A 25937-nucleotide genomic window follows, 5' to 3' on the forward strand; every position below is an offset into this window, starting at 1 on the left:
GCAACAGATTGTATATGAGAGTGGTAGAGAGAGATAGTCAGTAGTCAAGTATAACTCTGAGATTGTGAGTCCAAGGGACTGGGAGAATGACTGCCAGAAATAGGAAAGGGGCAAGGGGATTATAGGGAATGGTAATGAATTTAGTGTTGATCATATTGAATTTAAGATGTCTACTGTACATACAGTTCAAAATGTCTGAACAGCATTTGGAGAAGAGAAGGTAGAGATAAGGAGAGAGTTGGGTCAGGATAGATAATTTTAAAAATCATTGCCATAAAAGTGGTAATTAAATCCATGGGAATTGATGAGCTCACCAAGTGAAGTAGCAGAGCAGGAGAATAGAAGAGGGTCCAGATCTGAAACCTGAGGGACACCTAGGAATTAGAAGGTGTGATCTGGAAGAGATCCAGTAAAAGAGACAGACAAGTAGAGTCAGATAGGTAGGAGGAGAACCAGGAGAGAATAGGGTTCCAAAAACCTTCAGAGAAGAGAGCATGATGAGGAGAATGATCAACTATGTCAAAGGCTGCAAAGAGGTCAAGGAGAATTGGGACCGGGAAAAGACCATTGCATTTGGAAACTAAGAGATCATTAGTAACTGTAGAGATCAGTTTCAGTGGAATTATAAGGTCAGAAGCAGAATTGTAAGACATTAAGAGAAGGAGTCAGAGGTAATGCCTGGGTGGCAGAGCAAAGGGAGCATTCCAGCTGAACTCTCCCAACATTTTCCTCTAAACAACTTTAAAATAATACATCCAATCAAATTCTAAAATGGCATATTCAACAACAGCAACAAAAGAAGGATGGACTGAGATATTTTTTCAACTGAGGACAACTTAGCAACTTAGGAGGTTCAGAAGAAGAGACCTATGTCACAGGAGTGGGGGGACGGACAAAAGCAGAGCATGACAGTGATACCAGGAATGGGTCTTGGAAGTGGCCATGGCAGCAGCAATGCCAGGAGCTCTCACTGCCCATAGATAAGAGGATTGAACACATAGACAGAAAGATATTCCAAAGGAGCCCTGTTCTAGGACTAGGCACAGGGTCAGGCACTATTTAACAATTCTCTTGTCCACTTTGCAGTTCCCTGTCTAAGTTGCAGGGAGGACAGAAGTTGTGCTCATGAGAAAGCAAGGACTTTCCCTGTTTCTCTGTTTCCTTGTTTCCCAGGTTAAGCACCAGAGTGCTGACCAGGAGAACAGGACCACATTCCCCCCTCAATTAAACCAACTTGGAAGCACTATAAGCTTACAGATCCCCCACAACTAACTGTTAAAAAAAAAAGGGCAAAAAAGGCTGATACTTGAGACAATGATTCCTCACCCCTGAAATGAGCAGAATCCAATTTTAATAGAAAGAAAAAAATATTGTAAAAATAAGCAAAGAAAAACTGAAGCTGATCATAAAAAAAAAATGAGAATAACAGAGAAGCTCAAGACTCAAACTCAGAAGGAGAAAATGACCTGAAAACATCTACTAGCAAAGCCTCAAAGAAAACTCCATATTGGACAAAAACCCCAAAAGTATTCCCAGAAAAAATAAACAAGAAGAGAGGCTGTTTTTAAAAAGGAAAAAAAAATTTACAAATTGAATAAAAGAAGTAGAGGAAAATTTTGGAAAGGAAATAAGAGCAATGCTAGAGAATTATGGAAACCAAAATAATAGCTTGGTAAAAGAGGCACAAAATATTAGTGAAGAAAATAATTCCTTAAGAAGCATAATTGAGAGTTTTAAAAAAGGGAGGGTGGGGAGTTCTGCTTCCAAGAGCCAAGATGGCAGAGTAAAAAATTAGTAGCTCTTACCATCTCTTATTAACCTCTGAAAGCCCAAAAAATATTGCCCCAGGAAAAACCTTGAATAGCTGAACCAGAAGAAAGACAGGGTGCTGCAGTCTGGTAGTCCAAGTAGCCTGAAGGATTAGTGGGAAAGGCCCCTCTTGCCCTGGGGGAAGGGGAGCAGCACAGAATGGGAAGCATCCCAGAAAGCTAGGGAAAGCCCCACCTCAGCATACAAGAGGGAGATCCTGAACCTCAGGTGGTAGAGCAGGCAAACACCATTACTAGGACCCCCATGTGCCTCAGCACAGGCAAGGAAACCATGGAAACTGGCTCAGAAAATCAGCAGGTGTCTCTGTTTTATAGCAGTCAAGTCTCCCAGTGCCTCAGCAAAACTATGGGAAGTGCTCCAAGGGGGAAAGCCCCAGGCAGAGAAACACAACTCAGCAGTGAAACATTCATCTGAAAGGAACTGAAGAAAGCAAAAAGAGGGAAAGGAAAGACCGAGGTGAGCAGGCAACCTTTAGGGGCCAGACTACCCAATCCTACCCCTAGAGTTCCAGTATGCTGATTCCAGGCCAACACCAGGTAACCTGCCAGAACCCTACAGCCTCCAACTGCCAGCAGTTGAGGCCTCAGCACACAAAGATAGTGACCAGGCCCCAGGCTCCCAGCATAAGAAGCTTGGGTCAGTGCCCCCTGCTCCCCAGCAGGAGAGCTCAATTTTTTAAAGGCTAGGAAATAACACCATGAGCAAAAAGAAAGGTACCATACGTTCTTATTATGGGAACAGTGAAGATAAAGGCAGAAATCCTGAAGAGGACAACATTTTCAACAAACTCACATCTGGAACCTCAAAAGCGAGCGCAAACTGGTCTGAAGCCCAAAAAGCCTTCTTGGGAGAGCTCCAGAAGGATTTTAAAAGTCAAATAAGAGAGGTAGAAGAAAAAATTGGGGAAAGAAATGAGAGTAAAAATTAACTGTAGGAAAGAAGTCCTTAAAATACAGAATTGGCCAAATAGAAAACAAGACACAAAAACTCGCTGAGGAGAACTCCTTAAAAATTAAAATGGGCCAAATGTAAAAGAAGTTACAAAATCTAATAGAAGAAAACAATTTGTTAAAAATTGGAATTGGGCACATGGAAGCTAATGACTTGAGAGAGCTAGAATCAGTCAATCAGAAACAAAAGTACAAAAAAAAGATGAAAACATAAAATATCTCATTGATAAAATAAATGACTTTGAAAATAGATCCAGGAGAAACAACTTAAAAATTATTGGTCTACCTGAATATCACCATGGGAAAAAAGAGCCTGATCAGCATCTTTCAGGAAATTATCAAGGAAACTGCCCTGAAATCCTGGAACCAGAGGGTAAAATAGCCATAGAACAAATCCACTGGTCACTTCCTGAAAGAGATCCCAAATTGAAAACACCAAGGAATATTATAGCCAAATTCCAAAATTACCAGGTCAAAGAGAAAATATTGCAAGCAGCCAGAAAGAAACAATGTAAATGTCATGAAAACACAGTTAGGATTACACAGGACCTTGCAGCTTCTACATTAAAAGATTGCAGCAAAAATGAGCATAATATTTCAGGGGAGGAGATGGACATTCAGTGAAATCAGGGACTTGCCAACCTTCCTGATAAAAAGACCACAGCTCAACAGAAAATTTGATCTTCAAATACAAGACTCAAGAGAGACATGAAAAGGTAAATGGAAAGAAAGAAACAACATATTAATAAGGGCAAAGTGTTTACATCCCTACAAGGGAAGATGACACTTATAAATTCTTGAGAACTATTGTTATTACACCATTTTAAAGGGGTATATATAGAGGGAGTGGGTATAAGTTGACTTTGATGTAATGATAAAAAAAAATCTGATCAAGTGGGTTAAATGGATCTAAGTAAGTGGATTAATCTGATTTAAGAAAATGTACTGAGAGAAAAGTAGTAGAATTGGCCAAGTGGCAAATGGAAATACAAAACCTTACTGAGAGACAGAATTTCTTGAAAAATAGAATTGGTCAAATGGAAGCTAATGAATCAACAAAACATCAAGAAAAAAATAAAATGAAGCCAAATGAAGGGAAAAAAATGAAAGAAAATGTCAAATATCCCATCAGAAAATCAATTGACCTTGCAGATAGATTAAGGAGAGATAATTTAAGAATTCTTGGATTACTTGAAAGATATAATCAGAAAAAGAATCTGGACATCATATTTCAAACAATTATGTAAGAAAACTGCCCATATATCATAGAGCAGGGTAGAAATTAAAAGAATCCACCTATTACCTCCAGAAAAAGATCCCAAAATGAAAACTCCCAGAATTATTATAGCCAAATATCAGAGCTTCAGGGTATAGGAGAAAATAATGCAGTCATCCAGAAGGAAACAACACAATTATTGTGGACCCAGGGTCAGGATCACTCAAAGTTGAGCATCTACTAAGGTAAAGGAACAGAGAGCTGGGAATACAATATTTCAGAGGGCAAAGTAACTAGGATCACAACCTAGAATTGCCTACCCAGTAAAATTGAGTGTATTCCTATAGAAAAAATTAAATAGAAGAAGTAGAGTCATTCCTGATGAAAAGATCAGAGTTGAATAGAAAATGTAACATCCAAACACTGGATTCAAGAGAAATATGGAAAGTTGAACATGACTGAGAAATCATAAGGAACTTAAAAAAGGTTAATACATTTACATTAACTCATGGAAAGGTGACACTGTAAAGAACTTTATTATTATTTTAGGGATATTAAAAGTAGTCTATTTGATGGAGGGCATGGGTATGAGCCAATTATATGGAGATGATCTCAAAAGAAATATAGAAGGCAAAGAAAGAGAGATACACTGGGATAAGAGGGAAGGAAGATGAAAAGTGGGGGAAATTATCTTACCTAAAAATGGTACACAAGGAAAAGTTTTTCTAACAGAAGAAAAAATGAGAATGGGGAAAGCACAATACTTGAATCTCCCTCATTTTTACTGGCTCAACAAAGGAAGACTATATATACATACACAGTTGGATAAAGAAATCCTTAACCAGTAGGGAAGTAGAAGGAGAAATGGCTAAGAGAAGGCCAGGGGACAGTGATAAGAAGAAAGGTAGATTAAGAGAGGAAGTAGTCAGCAGCAAAAAAAAAGATTTCTAAGGATGGTCAATGAAAATAAGAGACAAAAAGAGAGAGAGGAGAAGGAAGAAGCAAAGGAGGAGGAGGAGGAAGAAGAGAAAAAGGAGAAGGAGTGGGAGAAGGAAGAGAAGAACAAGACAAACAAGAAGAGAATGAAGGAAATACCCAGTTAGCAAACATAATTGTGAATGTGAATGAGATCAACTTACACAGTAAATGGAAGTGATTTGGAGAATGGATTAGAACTCAGAATCCAACAATATGTTATTTATGAGAAACATGCTTGAAACAGAATGACACACAGTGGACTTAAAATAAGGGGCAGTATCTAAATCTATTGTACTTCAACTGAAGTTAAATAGGAAGGATTGCAAACATAATGTCAGATAAAGGAAAACTAAAAATAGACCTGATTGAAAGAAATCATCAGGGAAACTGCATTTTGATAAAAGTTACCATAGATGATGAAGTAATATGAATACTAAACAGAGATACAGTAATGGAAACACATTCTAATTCTTAAAGGAAAATTTAAATGAGGAGGAAATAAACAGTGAAATTGAACAACTGGGGATGTCCAATTTACCACTCCCTTGACTAGATAAATCTAGTTCATAAAATAAATGAGATGAAGAGTTTAACTCATAATAAATGGGTTAAAGAGATGAATAGAATTTTGAAAAACAGATGTGACAGATCTCTGAGAAAACTGAATGGGAATATAAAGGAAAATATATTTCCTTCAGCTGTACATAGCACCTGCAAAAGAACTGACCATATATTAGGATATAACATCCTCACAAACAAATACATAAAAGGGGACATATTGAATACACTTTTGGGGAGCCATAATGAAATGAAAATTAAATTTGTTAAAGAGCTTTTGAAGCATAGATTATAAATTAATTGAAAACTAAATAACCTAATCCTCAAGACTGCGTGGGTCAAAAAACGAATCATAGAAATGATCAGTAATTCCATTAAACATAAAGACAACAATAGACAACATCCAAAATTGATTCAGTCAAAGCACTAAGTGGGCAAAATATTATATCTCTAAATCCTTAGATCAGGGGAGGGGAACCTGCAGCCTAAAGGCCAAGTGTGGCCTTCTAGGTCCTTGGGTGTGGCATTTTGATTGAGTACAAGTTTTACAGAACAAATCCTTTTATAAATGGGATTTTTTTCTGTGAAGTTTGAATTCAACGGGCTGCACAGGTTCTCCACTCCTGCCTTAGACCAATAATAGAGGGAAATTGCTCAATGAATTGAGCATGAAACTAAAGGGGGAAAAAAATAACTAAAAAAAGAACAAATTTAAAATCTCCACTTAAACACCAAAATAAAATCCTAAAAATTAAAAGAGATTTAAAAAATTGTAAATTTAAAAAGAACTTATAAATTAAAAATGAAATATAGATTTGGTTTATGAAGAAAAAAACAATAATATAGATAAACAATTACTTAGCTTGATTTAAAAAAAAAAAAGAAGAAAGCCAAATTACCAGTGTTAAAAGTGTGATGGGTGAATGCACTATGAATGAAGATGAAATTAAAGCAATTATCAGGAGCTCCAGGCAAAGTGAAGGACATAACAACTATAGCAAAAAATACAATTATGTTATATTTAGCTTCCTAACATTAGGCATTTTTAATATTATTCATTATTAGGAATTCATGGCAATATCAGATTTTAAAATTCTTTTTTCAAGGTTTTGCAGATTTTGATGTGACTTGTTTTAAAAATTATGAGGAAACCTGAGGGTGAGTATTCTAAGTAATCTTTCTATTGTACCTACACATTTTAATGGTCAGTCAACTATAGCTCCCCACTCAAAAAATTACATTTGTGAAGATAGAGGTATTGTACATCTGTTTAATGCCACAGAATTCTAATTCAGGCCAATAGAATCATAACAGATGTGTCTAGTATACACCTAGTATATTACTGCATCTGCAGTTTTACCCAACAAGGCTGAGAGGATGAGAATAGAGATATTCACACCCCCTCCAAACTTACTTCTTATTCACCCATTTGCTTCATCTCCTAGTAGAAGCTTTGTCCAAATCTCTTTGCTGCTCAGTGTTTGCCTATTATTGAGACATAGACAGGGTCTGACAATGCAAAGATTTGTTGAGATACCATGGATTTACATGGAGTTCTGCTTGCAGAGAAGGGAACATCTCAGGAACTAGTGCCAATCCTTAGAAAAATACTGAAAATGCCCACTTGTCCACGGTTCATTCAGCCATTTCATAGTCCTCCCTCCATTTACTAGTCCTCATTTCTCATCTATATTTTTAAAATTTATTTATTTATTTTTAGTTTTCAACATTCACTTCCATAAGTTTTTGAGTTTTAAATTTTCTTCCCTTCCATCCACACCAACCTCACCAAGATGACACACAAGCTGATAAATGCTCTACATATAATTTCTATTAAACATATTTTCACATTATTTATGTTACAGGAGAATTAGAACCAATAAGAGGAAACACACGAAAGAAGAAACAAAACAAAACAGAAGGAAAAAAAGAGCAAATAGTACGCTTCACTCTGCATTCAGAATCCATAGTTCTTTCTCTGGATGTGGATAGCATTTTCCAGCATGAGGGACTTTTGGAGATGTCTTAGATCTTTGCATTGCTGAGAAGAGCTAAGTCTATCAAAGTTAGTCATCACACAGTGTGGCTATTACTGTGTACAGTGTTCTCCTGGTTCTGCTCACTCACTCAGCATCAGCCCATACAAGTCAATTGACACTCTACATGAACTGGATTAGCATTTACAAAAAGTATAAATTGCACATATCAACAGAGGAGGAAATAAAATACTTAAATGATGCTAAATTAGAAAAAAAAGTAATGTAATATGCCATAAATAGGCTCCCTATGATAAAGTTATTATGATTACATGGATTTACAAGTGAATTCTAGCAAATATTAAAGGAACAATTAATTTCAATACTATATAAACTATTTGAAAAAATAACTAAAGAACGAATTCTACCAAATTCTTTCTTTGGCACTAATACAATCTTGATATTTAAACCAGGGAAAGCAAAAACAGAGAAAGAAAACTATTGACAAATTTCTCTAATGAATATTGATGCAAAATTTCTAAATACTAGAAAGAAGATTACAGTAATATGTCACAAAGATTATTATGACCAGGTAGGACTTATAACAGGAATATAAGACTGGTTAAATATTAGCAAAACTATAATTTACCATATCAATTACAAAAATATAATCATGTGGTTATATCAACAGATCCAGAAAAGGCTTGTGACATAATATACCACCTATTCTTATTAAAATACTAGAAAGCATAAGAATAAATGGTGCTTTTCTTAAAATGACAAATAGTGCCAATCTAAAAACAAGAGCAATCATCACCTGTAGTGGGAATAGACAGGAAATCTTCCCAATGAGAACAGTGGTGAAACAAAGATATCAATTATTACCATTATTACTCAGTATTGTACTAAAACGTTAGCTATAGCAATGGACAAGAAAAAGACATTGAAGCAATAGACATAAGCAATGAGGGGGGGAAATTATTCCATTTTGAAGATGATTAGATGATATACTGGGAGAACCCTATAGAATCAACTAACAAAATCTAGTCAAAACAATTAACTTGAACAAACTGACAGGATATAAAACAAATCCACATAAATCATTAGCATTCAGGAAGAGACATAAAAATAGAACTTTCATTTAAAATAACTGTAGAAAATATACAATACTTGGAAATCCACCTGCCAAGAAACACACAAGAAAGATACAAATGTAATTACAAGACTTTTCACACAAATAAAGGTAACTCTAAACAATTAGAGAAATATGAATTGCTCATGAATATGCCAAATGAACATAATAAAAAGAATAATTCTATCCAAATTAATTTAGCTATTCAGTACCATATCAGTGAAACTACTGAAGAATCATTTTGTAGCACTAGGAGGGAAAAGAACAAAATTCATCTGGAAGACAAAAAGTTTGAGAATATCAAGGGAATCATGGGAAAAAAGTGAAGGAAAAAAGCATGGTGGTAACAATTTTCAACTATACTACAAACTGTAATCATCAAAATATTGTGGTACTGTATGATAAATGCAGTGCTTGATCAGTGAAATAGATTAGGTACGCCATACAGAATAGGTAAATGACCACAGTAATCCAATGTTTGATAAACCCAAAGAGCTAAACTTTAGGGGCAAGAACCCACTATTAAAAAAAAAAGTAAAGTAGTGGGAAAACTGCAAAGCAATCTTGCAGAAACTAGGCATACATAAACATTTCACACTATGTAACCAGATAAAGAAAAGATGGATGCATAATGTAGGCACTAAAGATGATATCATAAGCAAATTAGGGATGCACAGAAAAAAATTACTTTTGATATATATGGATAAGGTAAGACTGTCTGACCAAAGAAGAGATAGAGAGGATCATGGAAAATAAAATGGATGACTTGTGTGATATTTAATTTAAAGTTTTTGCACAAGCAAAACCAATTCAGCCAAAATTTGAAGGAAAGCAGAAAACTGGGGAGGGGGAGGAAATTCATAGCAAGTTTGTCTGATAAAGATCTCATTTCTCAAATCTATAAGTAAATGATCTAAATTGATAAAAATAAAAGCAATACCCTATTAACAAAAGGTCAAAGGATACAAATAGGCAATTTTCAGAACTAGAAATCAAACCTATCAATAGTCACATGAAAACATACTCTAGATCACTATTGATTAGAAAGATTCAAACTACATCTCTAGGGCAACATCTCATTCCTATCAGATTGGCTAATCTCAGAGGGGGGGAAAATGACAAATACCGCAAGCAATGGGAAAAAAGTTACACTAGAACACTGTTGTGGAATTGTGAACTGGTCCAACCGTTCTGGAGAACAATTCTGGACTATGCCAAAAGGACAATAAATAAAAGTGTAAATATGTTGACCCAGCAATACCATAATTTATACCCAATGAGAACAAAGAACAGGGAAAAACCTATATGTACAAAAATATTTAAAGCAGAACTTTGCTGGTGGCAAAAAATTTCAAATGAAAAGGATAACTATCAAATGGTGAATGGCTGGACAAATTATGGTAGGATTGTGATGGAATATTATTGTAGTGTGAGAAATGTAAAGGGAATGCTTTCAGAAAAACTTGGGAAGACATATAAAATGATGCAAAATGAAGAACAATTTTCACACTAACAGGAAAATTGTAATAATGATCAGCTGTGAAAGACTCAGCTACTTGGCTTGATACAATGATCCAAGATTACTTCCAAAGTTACCATGATGAAAAATTGAAAAACTCCACAGAAAGAAGTTATGAATTCTGAGTGCACATTGAAGCAGATTGTTTTCACTTTATTTTTCTTGGTTTTTGGCACAAGGATAAAATAGAAATATTTTTTCATTACCTCACAAGTAAAAGTGATTCATATTGCTTGACTTCTCAAAGGATGGGGAAGAGAGCAGAAGAAGGGAGAAAGCTTTGAAATCAAAATTTTAATACTCAACATAAAAATAAATAGGAGACAAAAAAAAGTAGACATCAAGAGATCTACCTCAAGAAGATAGTAAGAACATCTAAAGCACCACTTGTCTGTCTTCAGAACAATTCTTTCCTATCATGAAGCCCTATTTGTTGTATGTCATTTTTAAAAATACCAAACTTGGTTGAAAGGCAGAAATTTCAACAGGCTCTCAACAACTGTTCTAATATAAATGTTAATTACTTTTTGGAGATTTAAAATATTTAATTACTAAGAATGTAAGGAATGACATTGTTGATCTCTTCTTACAATATCATTTTACAGATTCAAGTAAAAAACTACTTGAAATAATAAACAACTTTAGCAAACTTCCAGGTTATATAATAAACCCACATACATCATTGTCATGTTTTTATATTACTAACAAAACCCAACAGAAAGAGCTAGGAAAAGAAATTCCATTTATCATTACTGTAGACATTACAAATATTTGACAGTCTACCTGCCAAGACAAACCCAGGAACTATATGAACATAATTACAAAACACTTTTCACACAAATAAAGTCAGATCTAAATAACTGGAAGAAAACCAAACTACCAAAAATTATTTTATAGAGCCAGAAAAAATAATAACAAAATTCATCTGGAAGAACAAAAGGTCCATAATATCAAGGGAATTAATGAAAGGAAATGCAAGGGAAGGTGACCTAGCCATACTAGATCTTGAATTGTATTATAAAGCAGCAATCATCAAAACTACTTGGTGCTGGCTAAAAAATAGAATGGTGAATCAGTGGAATAAGTTAGGTACACAAAACACAGTAGTCAATGAATATAGTAATCTATTGTTTGATAAACCCAAAAACTCCAGCTTCTTGGATAAGAATTCATTATTTGATTAAAAAAAAACTTCTGGGAAAATTGGAAAATAATATGGCAGAAACTAAGCATAGACCAAGACCTTACACAGTATGCCAAAATAAAGTCAAAATGGGCATATGATTTAGAGATTAAAGGATGATACTATAAGCAAACTGGAAGAACAAGGAATAGATTAGCTGTCATATTTAAGGAGAATGGAAGAATTTATGAACAAACAAGAGATAAAGAACATAATGATATGGATAATTTTGATTACATTAAATTGAAAGTTTTCACACAAAGCCAATGCAACCAAGAATGGGAGGGAAGCAGATATCTGGGAAACAATTTTTATAGACAATATGTATGATAAAGGTCTTATTTCTAAAATATAGAGAGAACTGAGTCAAATTTATAAGAATACAAGTCATTCCCCAATTGATAAATGGTCAAAGGATATGAACAGGCAGTTTTCAAAGGAAGAAATGAAGCTATCTATAGCCATATGAAAAAATGCTCTAAATCTCTATTGATTAAGAAATGCAAATCAAAACAGCTCTGAAGTACTACATCACACCTATCAGAATGGCCAACATGCCAAAACAGGGAAATGAGAGAAATGCTGAAGAATATGTGGGAAAATTGGAACACTAGTGCATTGTTGGTGGAGTTGTGAACTGATCCAACCACTCCAGATAGCAATCTGTAACTATGCACAAAGGACTATAAAACAGTGCAAACTCTTTGACCCAGCAATACTACTTCTAGATCTGTATTCCAAAGAGTTCATACAAATGAGACAAGGACCCACATGTAAAAAATATTTACAGCAGCTTTTTGTGGTGGCAAAGAAGTAGAAATTGAGGGAATTCCCAACAGTTGGGGAATGGCTGAACTAGTTGTGGTATATGAATGTAATGGAATACTATTGTGCTATAAGAAATGATGAGCAGGCAGACTTCAGAAAAACCTGGAAAGACTTGTATGGACTGATGCTGAGTGAAGTCAGAAGAACCAGAAGAACATTGTACATAGTAATAGCCACATTTTATGATGACTTATCTCTTTTTAACAAAGCAAGGATCTAAGGAAACTCCAAAAGACTCACAATGGAAAATGCTGTCCACATCCAGAAAAAGAACTACGGAATTTGAATGCAGATCAGAGCATATTATTTGTTCTCTCTCTCTGTGTCTGTCTCTCTCTTTTTCTCTGTCTCTCTGTTTCTCTCTCTGTCTCTCAACTCTTTGTCTTTGTCTTTTGTTTCTTCTTTCTCATGGTTTCACCCATTAGTTCTAACTCTTCTTTACAATATAACTAATGTGCAAATAGGTTTAATATGAATGTATGTTTTAAGCCTATATCAATTTACACACCACTGTGGTGTGGAGGGATAGGAGAGATAGGGAAAAATTAGAACTCAAAATCTTATGGAAGTTAATGTTGGAAACTGAAAATAAAATAAATTTTAAAAGATGAGGAAAGAAAATAAACAAGATTTTTAAAATAGCATTTCATGGTTTTGGGGGCTTGTGAATGGCAAAGTAGATAGAGAGGTAGGTCTGGAGTTACAAAGACTTGAAATAAAATCTGACCTCAGATACTTAGTACTTCTGGGACCCTTGACAAGTCATTTAACCATGTTTGCCTCCATTTCTTCATCTGTAAAATTAGCTACGGAAATTAATGATCAACCACTCCAGTATTTCTGCCAAGAAAACCCAAAATGGGGTGATAAAAGGCCAGACACAACTGAACAACAAGAAAACAGCAAAAGACATTAAATAATTCTTTAGAATTCAAAGATAAAAAGGTAAAAGTGGAGAGAGTGGAGGCATGTATTGTAGGTAACCTTGTACCTTTTCATTATATTGTAAACTGTTTGAAGAAGTTAGCTACAGAAGATAGAGGAGATATAGGACAATAGCAAGAAGGGAAGGCTCAAGTGGGAGTTTACTCAGGATAGAAGTCATAAGGGAATGTTTGTAGACAGTGAGAAATGAGTCAGTAAAAAAATCAAGTGTAAGAGTGGGGATGACAGATGGGGCAATCTATTAGACTCACATGAACAAGTAGAAGAATTAGCCTTGGTAAGGAATGAGGTTATTTCATCACGTAATACTAGCGTAATGGAGGGGCTAGTAGCAGAAGGCATTATAGTGATGAGAGATGAGGGAGAGGACAAAAGAAGGAGTTCATTATGATCAGTCTCATTTTTTTTTCTGGTAAAATATGATGAAAGGTTATCAGCTAGAATAGTAGACAAATTGTACCTCAGACAAATTTACTTTAGATGCACTTGAGACCCGAGAAGAGCCTATCTGTGTCTTAATTGCCCTCTAGCTTCTACTTCTTGTCATCTCTGCTTACCCTTCCAAAGATAACTCAGATTCTAGAAGCCCCATTCTCAGCTCACCATCAATGTTGAGATGTTCTGGTCTTATTTCTTAACACTTTAGTATTTTACACCTTTAAGGGACTTCACAACAGAAAAGACTCAAAAAGAAGCATCTGTATTTGTACAATTTAGAAGAGATATTGAGAGTAGGGGCATAGAGTCTTTCCCAGCATCCCTTACACCAAATAACATAGTTATCTATTTACAACAACTACTCTGATCAAATCATCCTATTTTTACTTCCACATAGATTAGAGAATACTATAAGTCTTGGAGGGTGTTTTGGAGAATTATTCATTACCATTATAAAGGCTCAGGTTTGGTTTGCTAAGTGGTCAGTGAGTTCTAAAGAGACACTTCTATAACTTTATCTCCTCTTCCTTCCTACTGCTACCATTCTCGCTCAGTAACTCACTATTTTAGGTGGATCATTACAATACATTTTCAAGGGCATCCCTTAACTTCATAGGGAAAGGACTATTTAAGTGTTCACATAATGGTAATTATCCTACTTGGTCCAAGAGGGATGGAGCCAGGTGATCCTGGTGCATCAAAAAGAGGTTCCTTGGTAAAGACAAACTCCAATGTCCCTTCATATGACCTTTTGTCTTCTGACATCAGGAAGAGTATAAAACTCCTGTTATCAGTCACATCAGAGACTGAACAAGGATCTGAGAAGAGGAGATGAGAGGAGAGTAGGGAAGGGGGAGGACAAGTGAGGGACAAGAAAATAGAATGTGAAAGGAGGGAAGGAGAAAGAGATTAAGTGAGGAGTAGAGAGGAGTCCTAAAGTTACAAAGATACTGAGTATCAGAAGAGATAAGAAATGAATACCAGAAATGGAAGAAGGGCTATGAAGTGGCTGAATAAATAATGGAAAGTGAGCTTTTTCAGTATCTTTCCAAGGTTTGGGACTAGTTCCTGAGATGTTTCCTTCTCTGCAAGCATAACGTCATGTAAATCTGTACTTTCTAAATATATCTTTTCCTTGTCAGTTCCTGACAAGTTAAGGCCATACCTCAATTATAGGCAAACGCTCAGCAGCAAAGGGGTTTGGCCAAAGCTTCTACTAGGAGATGAGGCAAGTGGATGAATAGGAAGTAAGTTGGGAGGGGGGGCGAATAGCTCTGTTCCTCTCATCCTCTCACTTGTTGGGCAACCCTACATCCATTTCCTCCTGAAGTTTCTGCTGGACCTCAGGGTGGGTGGCCAGGTTGTAAAAAAGGAAGGAAAGAACTGAGCTGGTGGTTTCATAGCCACCAAAAATAAAGTTAATGGATTGGGCCAGGATTTCCTCATCACTCAGATCTGAAATAGAGACAAGGGAGACATTCAGACAAAGTCATCATACCATTATTATATCATTCAAGCATATCACAAGAATTTAGGAAGGGCAGACTCTCCAAAATACCTAGAAATGATCTGAAATTCATTCATTCATATGATAGGAGTTCTCCACCAAAATCCATCATCACAAGGAAAGAAGTTAAGTCTAACCAGGGTCACTCAACCTTTTTTCTCTTATATCTGTTCTACTCTTTCCACATACTTGCCTCATCCTCAGTTGTTGCTTCAAAATGTAATAAAAGTGACATTTGATTTCAGGGAATTCTCTTTTCTTTCTAGCACAATGTGTAATAGGACAGACACATTAGAAGGCTCTAACAGTAGGCGAGAAGAGTGGGGATAAGTACTTGTAGTAGTGTGCTTCTGTAGGGAGTGAAGCCAATATGGAGGAGAGATGTTTGAAGGGAGATCATGAATCCAGAATTGGAAGGGATCTCAAGAGCCATGTAGTCCAGCATCCTGACTTTTCAGGTCTGAACTGAGGCCTGAAGAGGTTAAGTGACTTTTCCAAAGGCTCACAAGTGAGAGAGTTAGGATTTGAACCAAGGTCCTCAGACTTCAGAGACCACACTCTTCTACTGTACTCCACTACATCATATCTTTGATATGATACACGAAGGGTAGATATCCAGAAGGTAACAGTAAACATTGATTACATTTTCATAGTGCCTAGTGCTTATATTTTACCTACATTGCTTCATTTGACCACCATAACAAGCCTGTGAAATTGCTAGTGCAAGAATGCTTCTCTGCATTCTTCAGATAAGGCAATTGACCTGCAGAGTAGTAAGATGACTGTTCCAAAGTCATTGAGCTAGTAAGTGGCTGAAGCTGAGACTAAAACCTGGTCTTCTGATTCCCAACTACATTTTCCTCTTCCCTTAAAATATGCGGCCTCTCTCACATTGATTTCTGGTAAGAATGCTTAGATACAACATAGGAGAGTCTATATCCTACTTATGGTTAAATGAGAATTGTGATAATTAAAACACAACTTGAGAAGTTTGCCAACAAGTTTTATATTGCAAGAGAAACGTGTGCTCTCTTTTCCCTTTCCTGTGTTGCTGTTGTTCAATTGCTTCAGTCATGTCAGACTCTTTGTACCCCAAATTGGTATTTTCTTTGCAAAGACCCTGGAGTGGTTTTGGATTTCCTTCTCCAGTTCATTTTACAGATGATGAAACTGAGGCAAACAGGGTTAAGTAACTTGTCCAGGGTCACATAGTCAGTAAGTGTCTGAGGCTGGATTTGAAGATGAGTCTTCCTGACTCATCTGCCTGCCATTCTGTCTTACGTGCCACCTAGCTATCCAACTAGCTGAACAGAAAGAAATATGGTCTAGGCCAGGGAATAGAGTAAAATTATAGCATTTAGAGTGAGGAGATAATTAAATGATCATCTGGGTAAATGTCCTGATTTCACCTATGACAAGCAAGTCTAGCCAAATGAAGTGATGTATGCAGGGACACACAAGGACTTAGTAGCACGGAAAGAATGAGAGGATTGTCTCTCTTAAAAAATTGTTTCTCCCACCTCACTAAGCCTCATTGTTGTCCACGGTGTAGATGAAAAAAAAGATTCATATTATCTCCAAGCTTCAGACCAACTTGGCCATCACAAATTCAAATATAATGTTAAAACTGTCTCCATTTAGCTCATCCTACAGATATCAATCATCTTTCTGAGGTGGCTAGGTAATACCATAGGGAGTTGGATTTAGAGGTAAGTCAGATCTGAGTTCAAATAGCACTTCAAATTTTTGTGATCCTGTTGAAGTTGCTTAAACTCACTTAGCCTTCAATTCCTCATCTCTGATACAGAAATAAGAATGACAGCAAGTAGAATAAGTTGTTATGAAGATCAAATGAAGAAATATATAAAGTGCTCTGCAAATCTTAAAACCCTACAACAACATGATCATTGGAATCATTGTTGTTATTGCCATTTGGTACATCATCTAAGCAATTTGGGAATATTTTCATACTTCCACAGATAATATCTTCAAGATTCCAATTTGTGACCTCATGCCCAAGTTACCTTTGTGAAAATGCTTCTCTGAATTGTTAGAAGTCTGAGAATCCATCATCAGCTGAAGGAAATCTACCCGGTGCTGGAAAAATAATGGAAACCATTAACACTGAGAAAACACTCAAGGGCACAGAAATCAGCTATGAACACAGGAAATTAATATCTCTACTGCAGGATAGAAAAGTGAAGATCTAAGTGATTAGAGACATTATGGCTTTAGCTCAGTGGCAGAATTCTAATTCTACCCAGGGCCTTTCTATATAGGATCATGGATGTTCAAAGAACCTGAACCCCAAATAAGTAAAATAATGGCTTTCAATCAGATTCTAAAACTTTAAAAGATTCTGCCCCAATCACCTATACAGGGTTATGGAATGGAAGCGGGCCATGAAAAACCTAAAAAGTGAATATTAAGAATTTCAGGAAATGAATTCTCTTGAGTCAGACTGAAAGGATAGAAAGATAATGCTTCAACGGTTTATAATATCATTGATGCAGACACCACTAAACACAATCTTAAAATAATTTCATGGATGATTATCCAGGATCATGATAGGCAAAGAAATTGATCTCACTGTGGTCAACCAATGAACATAACTCTTCAAACTCAGCTGAATAGATCCTAGGTCAGCAAACACACAATGATCCAACATGCCTATGCTTAAAGACTCTGTAGCTTCCAAGCATCAGCAATGTTTTACTTTTCTGGACTTGCCTTCAAGAATTAAGCATCATAGCTGTTCCAGGAAAAGTTTCAAATCGGAGCTTTGTGGGAAAATGAAAAATGTTTCAAATTTGGGCCAAGAGCCCACATGGAGAATGTGCATACAACATTACTGGCACAAATTATAATTTTTGTACCCATTCTTATATAGTATTTGATATTGTTAGCAAGGCTTCTTTTGAGAATGTATAGAGGAGAAAGGTTTTTTCTTCTTACTTGTGTTCTTGCTACGCACTGTATGCTAATCTGCTATGTAATATTGGGTAGGGGTCTCATTCCACCCAAGTCGTTGGAAATTAATTGAGAGCTGGGACAGTGTCTTTTTATTCTTTGTACTCCCACAAATACAGATCACTAAGTCTGACAAATATCATATAATAAGAACATAGAGTTAGAGCTGGAAATGAGCTTACAGGCCATGACATGACCGTTCTTCAGGTAACAGTAAGTCTTCAAAAAAATTTGACTACTTGGAATTGAATAAAAATTGTACGGAACAGGATGACATCAAGTAAAATGGAATACAATTATTATTTGCTCTACTTTCAGGACAAAAAATTCAATAATGTACAATGTATATATTTTCTTATTCTGAAAACTTATCACAATTACTTGCCTTTTGTGAATTTTTTTTCATTCTTTATTTTTTTAACTGATTTTGATAAGAAATTTACTGCTTCTTTTGGAAATAGACTTATGTCCATTTTTTTTGAACAATGGAACAAGGAATGGAAAGAATGCTGAGGAAAACAAAAAAAACAAAAAAATTTATGAAACTAGAATTTTATGAGAGATGTTATCACCTTTATTTGTAGGAGATTTGGGGAGATAGTACCAGAGGGACAATTTTACTGATTACTCATTTTCTTTTTGAGGCCTCCAATTGTCTGGGGGTCAATGAAAAGCTCAGCAATGGAGAGGACAGGTGTCCTGTGCCTCTCCATGGTCTTCTATATTAATTGCAAAGCTAACTATGACTGAAAAGCAAAGTGTTCCCTTGAGGATTTAGGGCAGTTTCTCTCTGAAAGCTCTGCCTCTCTAACAGAGTCTCACAAGTATGTAGTAGCACAGTGAGTTAGCAATTAAAATCCTTAGAATTCCTCAGAATAATTGCTACTCACAGATAGCAATTAAAAAGTTAAATCTCCAGAATTCCTGAGATTGTGTTGTAATCTCTCTATGCATCAATTTAATTCTCTGTTAAATAAAAGAGTAGGCTTGAAGGCTTCTAAGCTTTTGTCCATCTCTAAATCAATGAACCAATGTATTGAGTTATCTTCTGGAATGCCCAGAAGACTAAATTTTTAATTATTCATTTCTGTAAAGAAGAACAACTTACTTATTATAAGTGTGACTGGGTCCAGAAAACTGAATCTAATTAACTTCTTGATTTTCTGACAAAGGGATCATTCTGATTATTCAAGGAATCCATATTGACACCAAATGAAGTGCTGGTGATCATATCCAGGCTCTAGGCTCAAAAAATGCTGAGGAAAGAAAGCAAAAAAAAAAAAAGACTCAGAACTGGCACCACATTTTTCCTCTCCAAGCAAAGACATAATGTGAGCCTTTAAACCTGTAGTGTGAAATTCAATAGAAACTGGGGTCACTAAACCATTCCAAAGGATATCTGTAGGCCATATGTTGGAATTAGAAAAATAGATATTACTAATACTTGTATTCTATTGCACTTTTATTGTATTACATATTTCCCAATTATATTTTAATGTGGTCTGGCCAGGTTTGCCAACTGGTCCCTATGTTCAAACTAGCAGGATATATGATCCAGAGGTGAAAATGGTCAATAGCTAGGTGAAATTTAAAAAAAGTAAAAGTTGATTCTTTTCATCACTTACCTAGAAGTCCAAAAAGCCTTTTTTTAAATGAATGAGTGAATGAATGAATGATAGCTTGGAAATTCATGGAAGAAAAAGAAAAGCACAGCTGATTGGGATTCTTTTTTCCTTTTCCTAAGCTGTAAGAGAAGGTTAGGTTTCCCTATTTAACCAGGGCTACCTTTTCTTCCCCACGGTGTGAATACTCTCTAAGTCCAAGTAATAAGCTAATATTTACTAAGTGCTTACTATGTGCTAGGCACTATTCTAGGCACTGTAGATAAGAGAAAAAAGCAAAAACATCCTCTTGCATCAATAATGTTTAAATGGAGAGTGTATATGACATAAATGCATACCTATATAAACCAAGACCTAGAAGATAAATACAGAAGAAGTGGAAAGTGGCCACATAGCAGAAGGTACTAACAGCTATACTTTTGACCCCTATTCTTTTGTCTTCTTCGATTATGTACACTATCATTCCCACTCTTCACATTTTTCTGTTTTTTAAATTTTTTATTAATTTTATTTTTCATTTATGAAATAAAACAAGCATTTCCATAATAAGGTACAATAAAAGATGCTTTCACATGAAAGTGCAAATCTGTTATGTATACCTTTTAAACATATGATATATTATATATGCCCAGTTTCTGTCATACTGTTTTCCAGTTTTCCCTACAATTTTTACCACATACTGAATTTTTATCCTAAAATTTTGAGTCTTTATATATGTCAAATACAAGGTTACTCTATTTATTTGTGGCTGTAAAGTATATGTCTACCCTGTTCCACTGATCTGCTTCCTATCCAGAACCAGTAAGACAGAGTTTTCATAATTGCTACATTCCAACATAGTTTAAGATCTGCAAAATCTCTTTCCTTTAGATTTTTCATTAGTTCTTTTGATATTCTTGAGTTTTTGTTCTCTCAAATTATTTTTCTTGCTATTTTTTTCTAATTTAGTAAAACATTTTTAGTCATTTAATTGGAATGGCATTGAATATATAAATTACTTTAGGTAAGATTGTCGCTATTATTATATTGGCCCTGCCACCCATGAACAATTAATATTTCTCCACTTACAAAATCTGATTATTTTTTAATACAAGGGTTTTTTTTAATTTATAAGTTTGCTTATATAGTTCCTGTATTTGTTTTGGCAGTGTACTCCCACTTACATTACTATATAGAGAGCAGAGTTGGGGAATCTGCTGCCTTAAGGCCACACGAGGCCTTCTTTTTAAGTGTAGTCTTTTGGCTGAATCCAAATTTTACGGAACAAAACTTTTTGTTTTTATTAATATATTTTGTTCATCTTTTATATTTTATTTTATTGTTAAAATGAACCTATTTAAAATATCAAAGAATAAAATAAGTTTCAAATGAAATAATCCTCCCAGATTGAACAGTGAGAAGCACAGAGAGTTCACTCCACCCCAAAACAAGCCTAGAAAATTTTTGAACCAAACAGTTAATGACTGGGAAATCTAAAAAGGAGAAAAAGTAATGAGTCATTTGTCCTGACCAGGTTGCCACAGTGAGATATAAAAAAGGTCTTTAGATACTGGCCAGAAATTAATTCTATGCAAGATTCCAGCAACTGGAGGCTTTGTCCAAGGGAAATGAAAGGTTCTAAACAAACGCTGGGAACTCAGGGTGCAGGGACAGGTGCCAGCTGTCAGGTTGTTCCTTCCTATGCCATAATCCACAAATGCCATGTGGATTATGGAAGGGACCAGAACCCAGGTGTGAGAATGAGTCACAGTCCCAATCAGGCAAGGGGGAAGTTCAGAAGCAAACAACGACAATGTGCGTCAGACCCCAGGAAAAGGATTTGTTCTCAGCTCTAGCTGTTAGACTAATCTGAAGCCCACAGAAGAATAATAATGAAAAGATTCTCAGTCCCAGAGGGGACCTTATGGTTCCATCACTTTAAAGCAGGAAAGTTTTCCCATTGGATGACAGTGCTTCAGTCCAACAGCAGTCTACTGCTACTCACACTCAAATATAGGTCAAAAACCTGCAAAGCTCAGACCTCACTTGCTGAAGATGGAAGGGGAAGGAACTGATCAGACTTTTCCCTGGATAAGACTAATGAGAACATCAAAAGCTTGTACATCCCAGCATGAGATATTCTTTGGAGCCTGGAACAACAAAACAACCAATAACCCAAGAAAGCTACGATAAAACCAACCCAGGTATTTCCTCCTGAACATGTAGCAACAGAGTCCCATAATAGTAAGCTATTATGGTGACAGAGACACTGAAAACACAAACCCAGGAGAAAATAGCTCCAAAAAGATCTACAAGCAAAGCCTCAAAGTAAAATACAATGTGTGCACAAATTCAAAAGCAATTTCTGAAACAGATAAAGCAAGACATTAAGAAGAGAGTTTTAGATGTTTTCATGAATGTAAAAAAACATCATTAGTAATTTTGGGGGTATTTTGTAAAAACTTTTTAAAAGGCTTAGTTAAATTATAAGTTTAGAATCCAGACAATAAAGAGTATTGCATATGAAAAGACAAAGAAAAAAGGAGCAAAAGTTGAGTCATCAATTGTCAATAGCTTAATGAAGGTGTTCAGCCTCAGAGGGGAAGATCTCACCATATTGTTCTTTTCACTTGCTTTGTTAATTAAAAAGTCAAGAGAAGAACTCTAGAAGTGGGTGCATCAGTTTCTGAGGAAAGATGGCAGAAGAGAGGCTTAGGCACGCATGGCATACTGCTGCTCCTCAGATTACTACAGCTTTTGCCCCATACTTAGTCCTTCAGAGTTACAGGCTTGCTTTTCTCTGCTTCCTTCCCCATGTTCTTCACTAACATATCTCCATATTGGTTAACAATGGAAACATCTAAATGCCAAATGACAGCAGTTACATGCGGAAAACTCAGTTCCAGAAGAAACTAGATTTCCCAAGTCAGAAAAAGCACAATGATATTTCATAAAGTCATTTCTCTCTTTTAGAATGTAAAGAATCATACATCTCTAGAAGGTCATATAGTCAAACGACTTCATTTGAAAGATGAGGAACCTTCAGCCAGAATGCTTAAGTGACTTGCCAGTGGTCACTCAGGTAATAGGCATCAGAGGTGAACTTGGAGATGAGGTTCTCTAGCTCCAGAGAGAGTGTTCTCTCCATTATAGCACAAAAAAAATAGTAAACAAAATATGCCCTTATAGAAAATTTAAACTTGTGAGCCTATTAATTAGACTTTAACAGAAAAAAAATCGTTGGAACATATTTCTTTTTCTCTCAACTAGACTCAGTTTTCTAGAATCTGTCCCATATCAATTGCTTTACCTCCTTGAGTCTTCCACTTGTAAATGTTGGAGACAAGTGTTTGAAGCTGTTTCCAATGGTCACTTTTAGCAAATGTGACAGCATTCTCCATAATCCCTGCCAGATTCAAATTCTAGGAGAACTGGGAAAAAGACGTGACCATTCACATATTAAATGGTGGAACCAGAACTGGAGGTCTATTACATTTTGTAGTACAAAAACTAATTCTTGCTAAACATCGACAGTTTGTTAGCTGACTCTTAGTAGCCCATGGACTTTGGTGGCAAGGATTTTCTTTTCTGAGTCCTTAAAAGCTGTGATAGTTGTACCTGAAGGAGCAGTTTCCAGGCTGCATCACTACAGAAGTTGTTTCTCAGAATGATGGCTGGTTGTACTATACTAAAAGCATCGCTATTCCCAGGAGTCATGGATGTCACGTGCTCGACTATCTCTCACAGTGTCTGAGATGAAGTTGTGGTGAAGGTAGTGGTGGTGGTGGTGATGGTGGTGATAATTTGACCTGCTTGGCACACATCACTTCCTATCTTTTACTTACGGCATCAATTGCTTCAGTTATTCTGACTGGCCTGTCATATAATTATTTCACAAAAGCTGTGGATGGCCAACACCTTATCCACACGATATTTTCCCCAGAATCATGATAGAGAATGCCCATCCAGAACAGAAAAGAAAGCTGGGGGGGTATTTCCCAGACTATGTCTCCTGTGTCCATCTGTCTGTTGTCTCTTTATGGCCTAAAAATTGTGTGACCCTTAACATGTTTAGCATGCTTTCCCCATTGCTGCCAGCATTACTCTTCCCTGTTACTTACCTGATGATTGGTGAAGGCAGAATAGCACTCTTTCACCAGTATTGATTTGATAATCTCTGGGTCCGTGATGGCCAATACAGGTTGTCTTCCATCAAAAAACCTACACCCCCAAATGGAACAAATTACATCAGTCACCGAGTTACACTGTTGGAAACAGAGGTTGCAAGTGGAAAGTATCAATTGATGGTCATGAGCTTGCTGTTGCATTTTGTTTGCTCTGAGATGAAGAAATGAATCAAGAATCTAAAATAAAACTCATCAGAGAATATTTATGAAATACTTGGTGAGTGATTAAATTAGAATCCTGCCCCAGATACTTCCTATTCTCAGACCCTAGGCAAGTCAGTAACCTCTTTCAGGCTTACTTTTCTCATTGGCAAAATGCAGGAAAGAATACCATCAAACCTGGAGGGTTATTGTGATGATCAGTAAGATAATATGGATAAAATACTTTGAAAACTTTAAAGAGCAGTTTTTGTTGTTGTTCTTGTTGTTGTGTGTTGTGATGAGAAAAGGAGAATAGTTTCTTGAGAAAGTGACATTTGAATTGAGCCTTAAAGAATGGTCAGGCACTCAGTAGAAAAGGAAGGCAAGAGGGCATTTCAATGTCATCAAATAGCTTGAGCAGTCACAGTGGCGTGAGAGTGGTGAGTGTGTTTGGGAGCCAAAGAATAATCCAATTTGGCTAAAGAACAAAGTTTATAGAGGGGACTAATAGGAAATAAGTCTTAGAAGGTGAGGTGATACCATGTGAGGTAGAGTGTTGCACATTAGGCTATAGTTTTTGAATTTTACTTAGCAGGCAATAGGGAGCTAGAGAGAACTTTGGTGCAGAAGTGTGAACATAAACAGATTTACACACAAGAAAGATTATTCTTGTAATTGTATTAAGAATGGACTAAGTGATCCAAGAAAATTCCAAAGGACCCATTCATGATGAAAAATCATGAAAAATCTCCCCAGAGGGAGAACTGGTGAAGCATGTTATTTTTCACTTTATTTTTCATAGGTTTTTTTTTAACATCTTAATATGGATATATGTTTTGCATGACTTCACATATATAATTGATGTCATATTATTTGCTTTCTCAATGTATCAAGGGAGGAATGGAGAAAAGGAAAGTATTTAGAACTGAAAAATTTTTAAATGCATGTTAAAAATTAATAAACAGTTTTAAAAAATACTTCTTTTTTTTTGGCTAGGCAATTGGGTTAAGTAACTTGCCCAGGGTCACACAGTTAGTAAGTGTTATGTGTCTGAGGTCGGATTTGAACTCAGGCCCTCCTGGATCCAGGGCCGGTGCTCTATCCACTGCGTCACCTAGCTACCCCCAAAAATAGATACTTTTTTAAAAGAACCAAGTGGAAGAGAGGGTGGAGGCAGGAAGAATCTCATCAGGAGTCCACAACAATACCCTATATGAGTGATGATAACAACTTGTATTAATGTTAGAAGTGGTGTTCATAGGAATACAAAAGGGATTTGAGAGATGCAGAGATGGAATAGAAAATTACAGGAAACTGAAGGAATCTGAGATAAGATAGAGAAAAAGGAATGGAAAACAACCATCAACATTATGCTAATAGATCACAAAGTATATCAGAATCTCAAACTCATAGGTGATCTACAAGCAGCTTTAAAAATCTTGCATATGGGGCAGCTAGTTGGCATATTGGAAAGAGCACAGGTCTTGGAGTCAGGAGGACCTGAGTTCAAATTTGGCCTCAAACACATAACATTTACTAGCTGTGTGATTCTGGGCAAGTCACTTAACCCTAATTGCCTCATCAAAAAAAAAAAATCTTGGTTATCAGATTAAAATGAAATTGGAAGATATTTAATAAAATAAATACAAATGTGATGCAATAATGCTGTTGTTTGTTCATTTCAGCCATATGCAAATAGTTGTGACCCATTTAAGGTTTTCTTAGCAAATATACTAGAGTGGTTGGGAATTTCCTTCTACAGCTCATTTTACAGATGAGAAAACTGAGGGAAACAGGGTTAAATAATTTCCTGAGGGCACACAGCTAGTAAACGTCTGAGGCCAAATGTTACTTCATGTCTTCCTGATTCCAGGCTTGACACTCTATGCACTATGCCACCTAGGTTCACAGCTAAAGTTCTTTACTATGAATTTGAATTGGTTGAAACTGACCTAATTGCTCTATGAATGGTTTTTGT

General features: G+C 36.0%; 1 pseudogene; it reads right to left on the reverse strand.

Moving 5' to 3' along the window:
- The window catches only part of LOC110201915 (cytochrome P450 3A4-like), a 113398-nt pseudogene that overhangs the window by 77956 nt on the left and 9505 nt on the right, over positions 1-25937 (reverse strand).

The sequence above is a fragment of the Phascolarctos cinereus genome, unplaced genomic scaffold (genome assembly GCF_003287225.1).
Source record: "Phascolarctos cinereus isolate Bilbo 61053 unplaced genomic scaffold, phaCin_HiC Scaffold_4;HRSCAF=312, whole genome shotgun sequence".
In the NCBI taxonomy this organism is placed as follows: Eukaryota; Metazoa; Chordata; class Mammalia; order Diprotodontia; family Phascolarctidae; genus Phascolarctos; species Phascolarctos cinereus.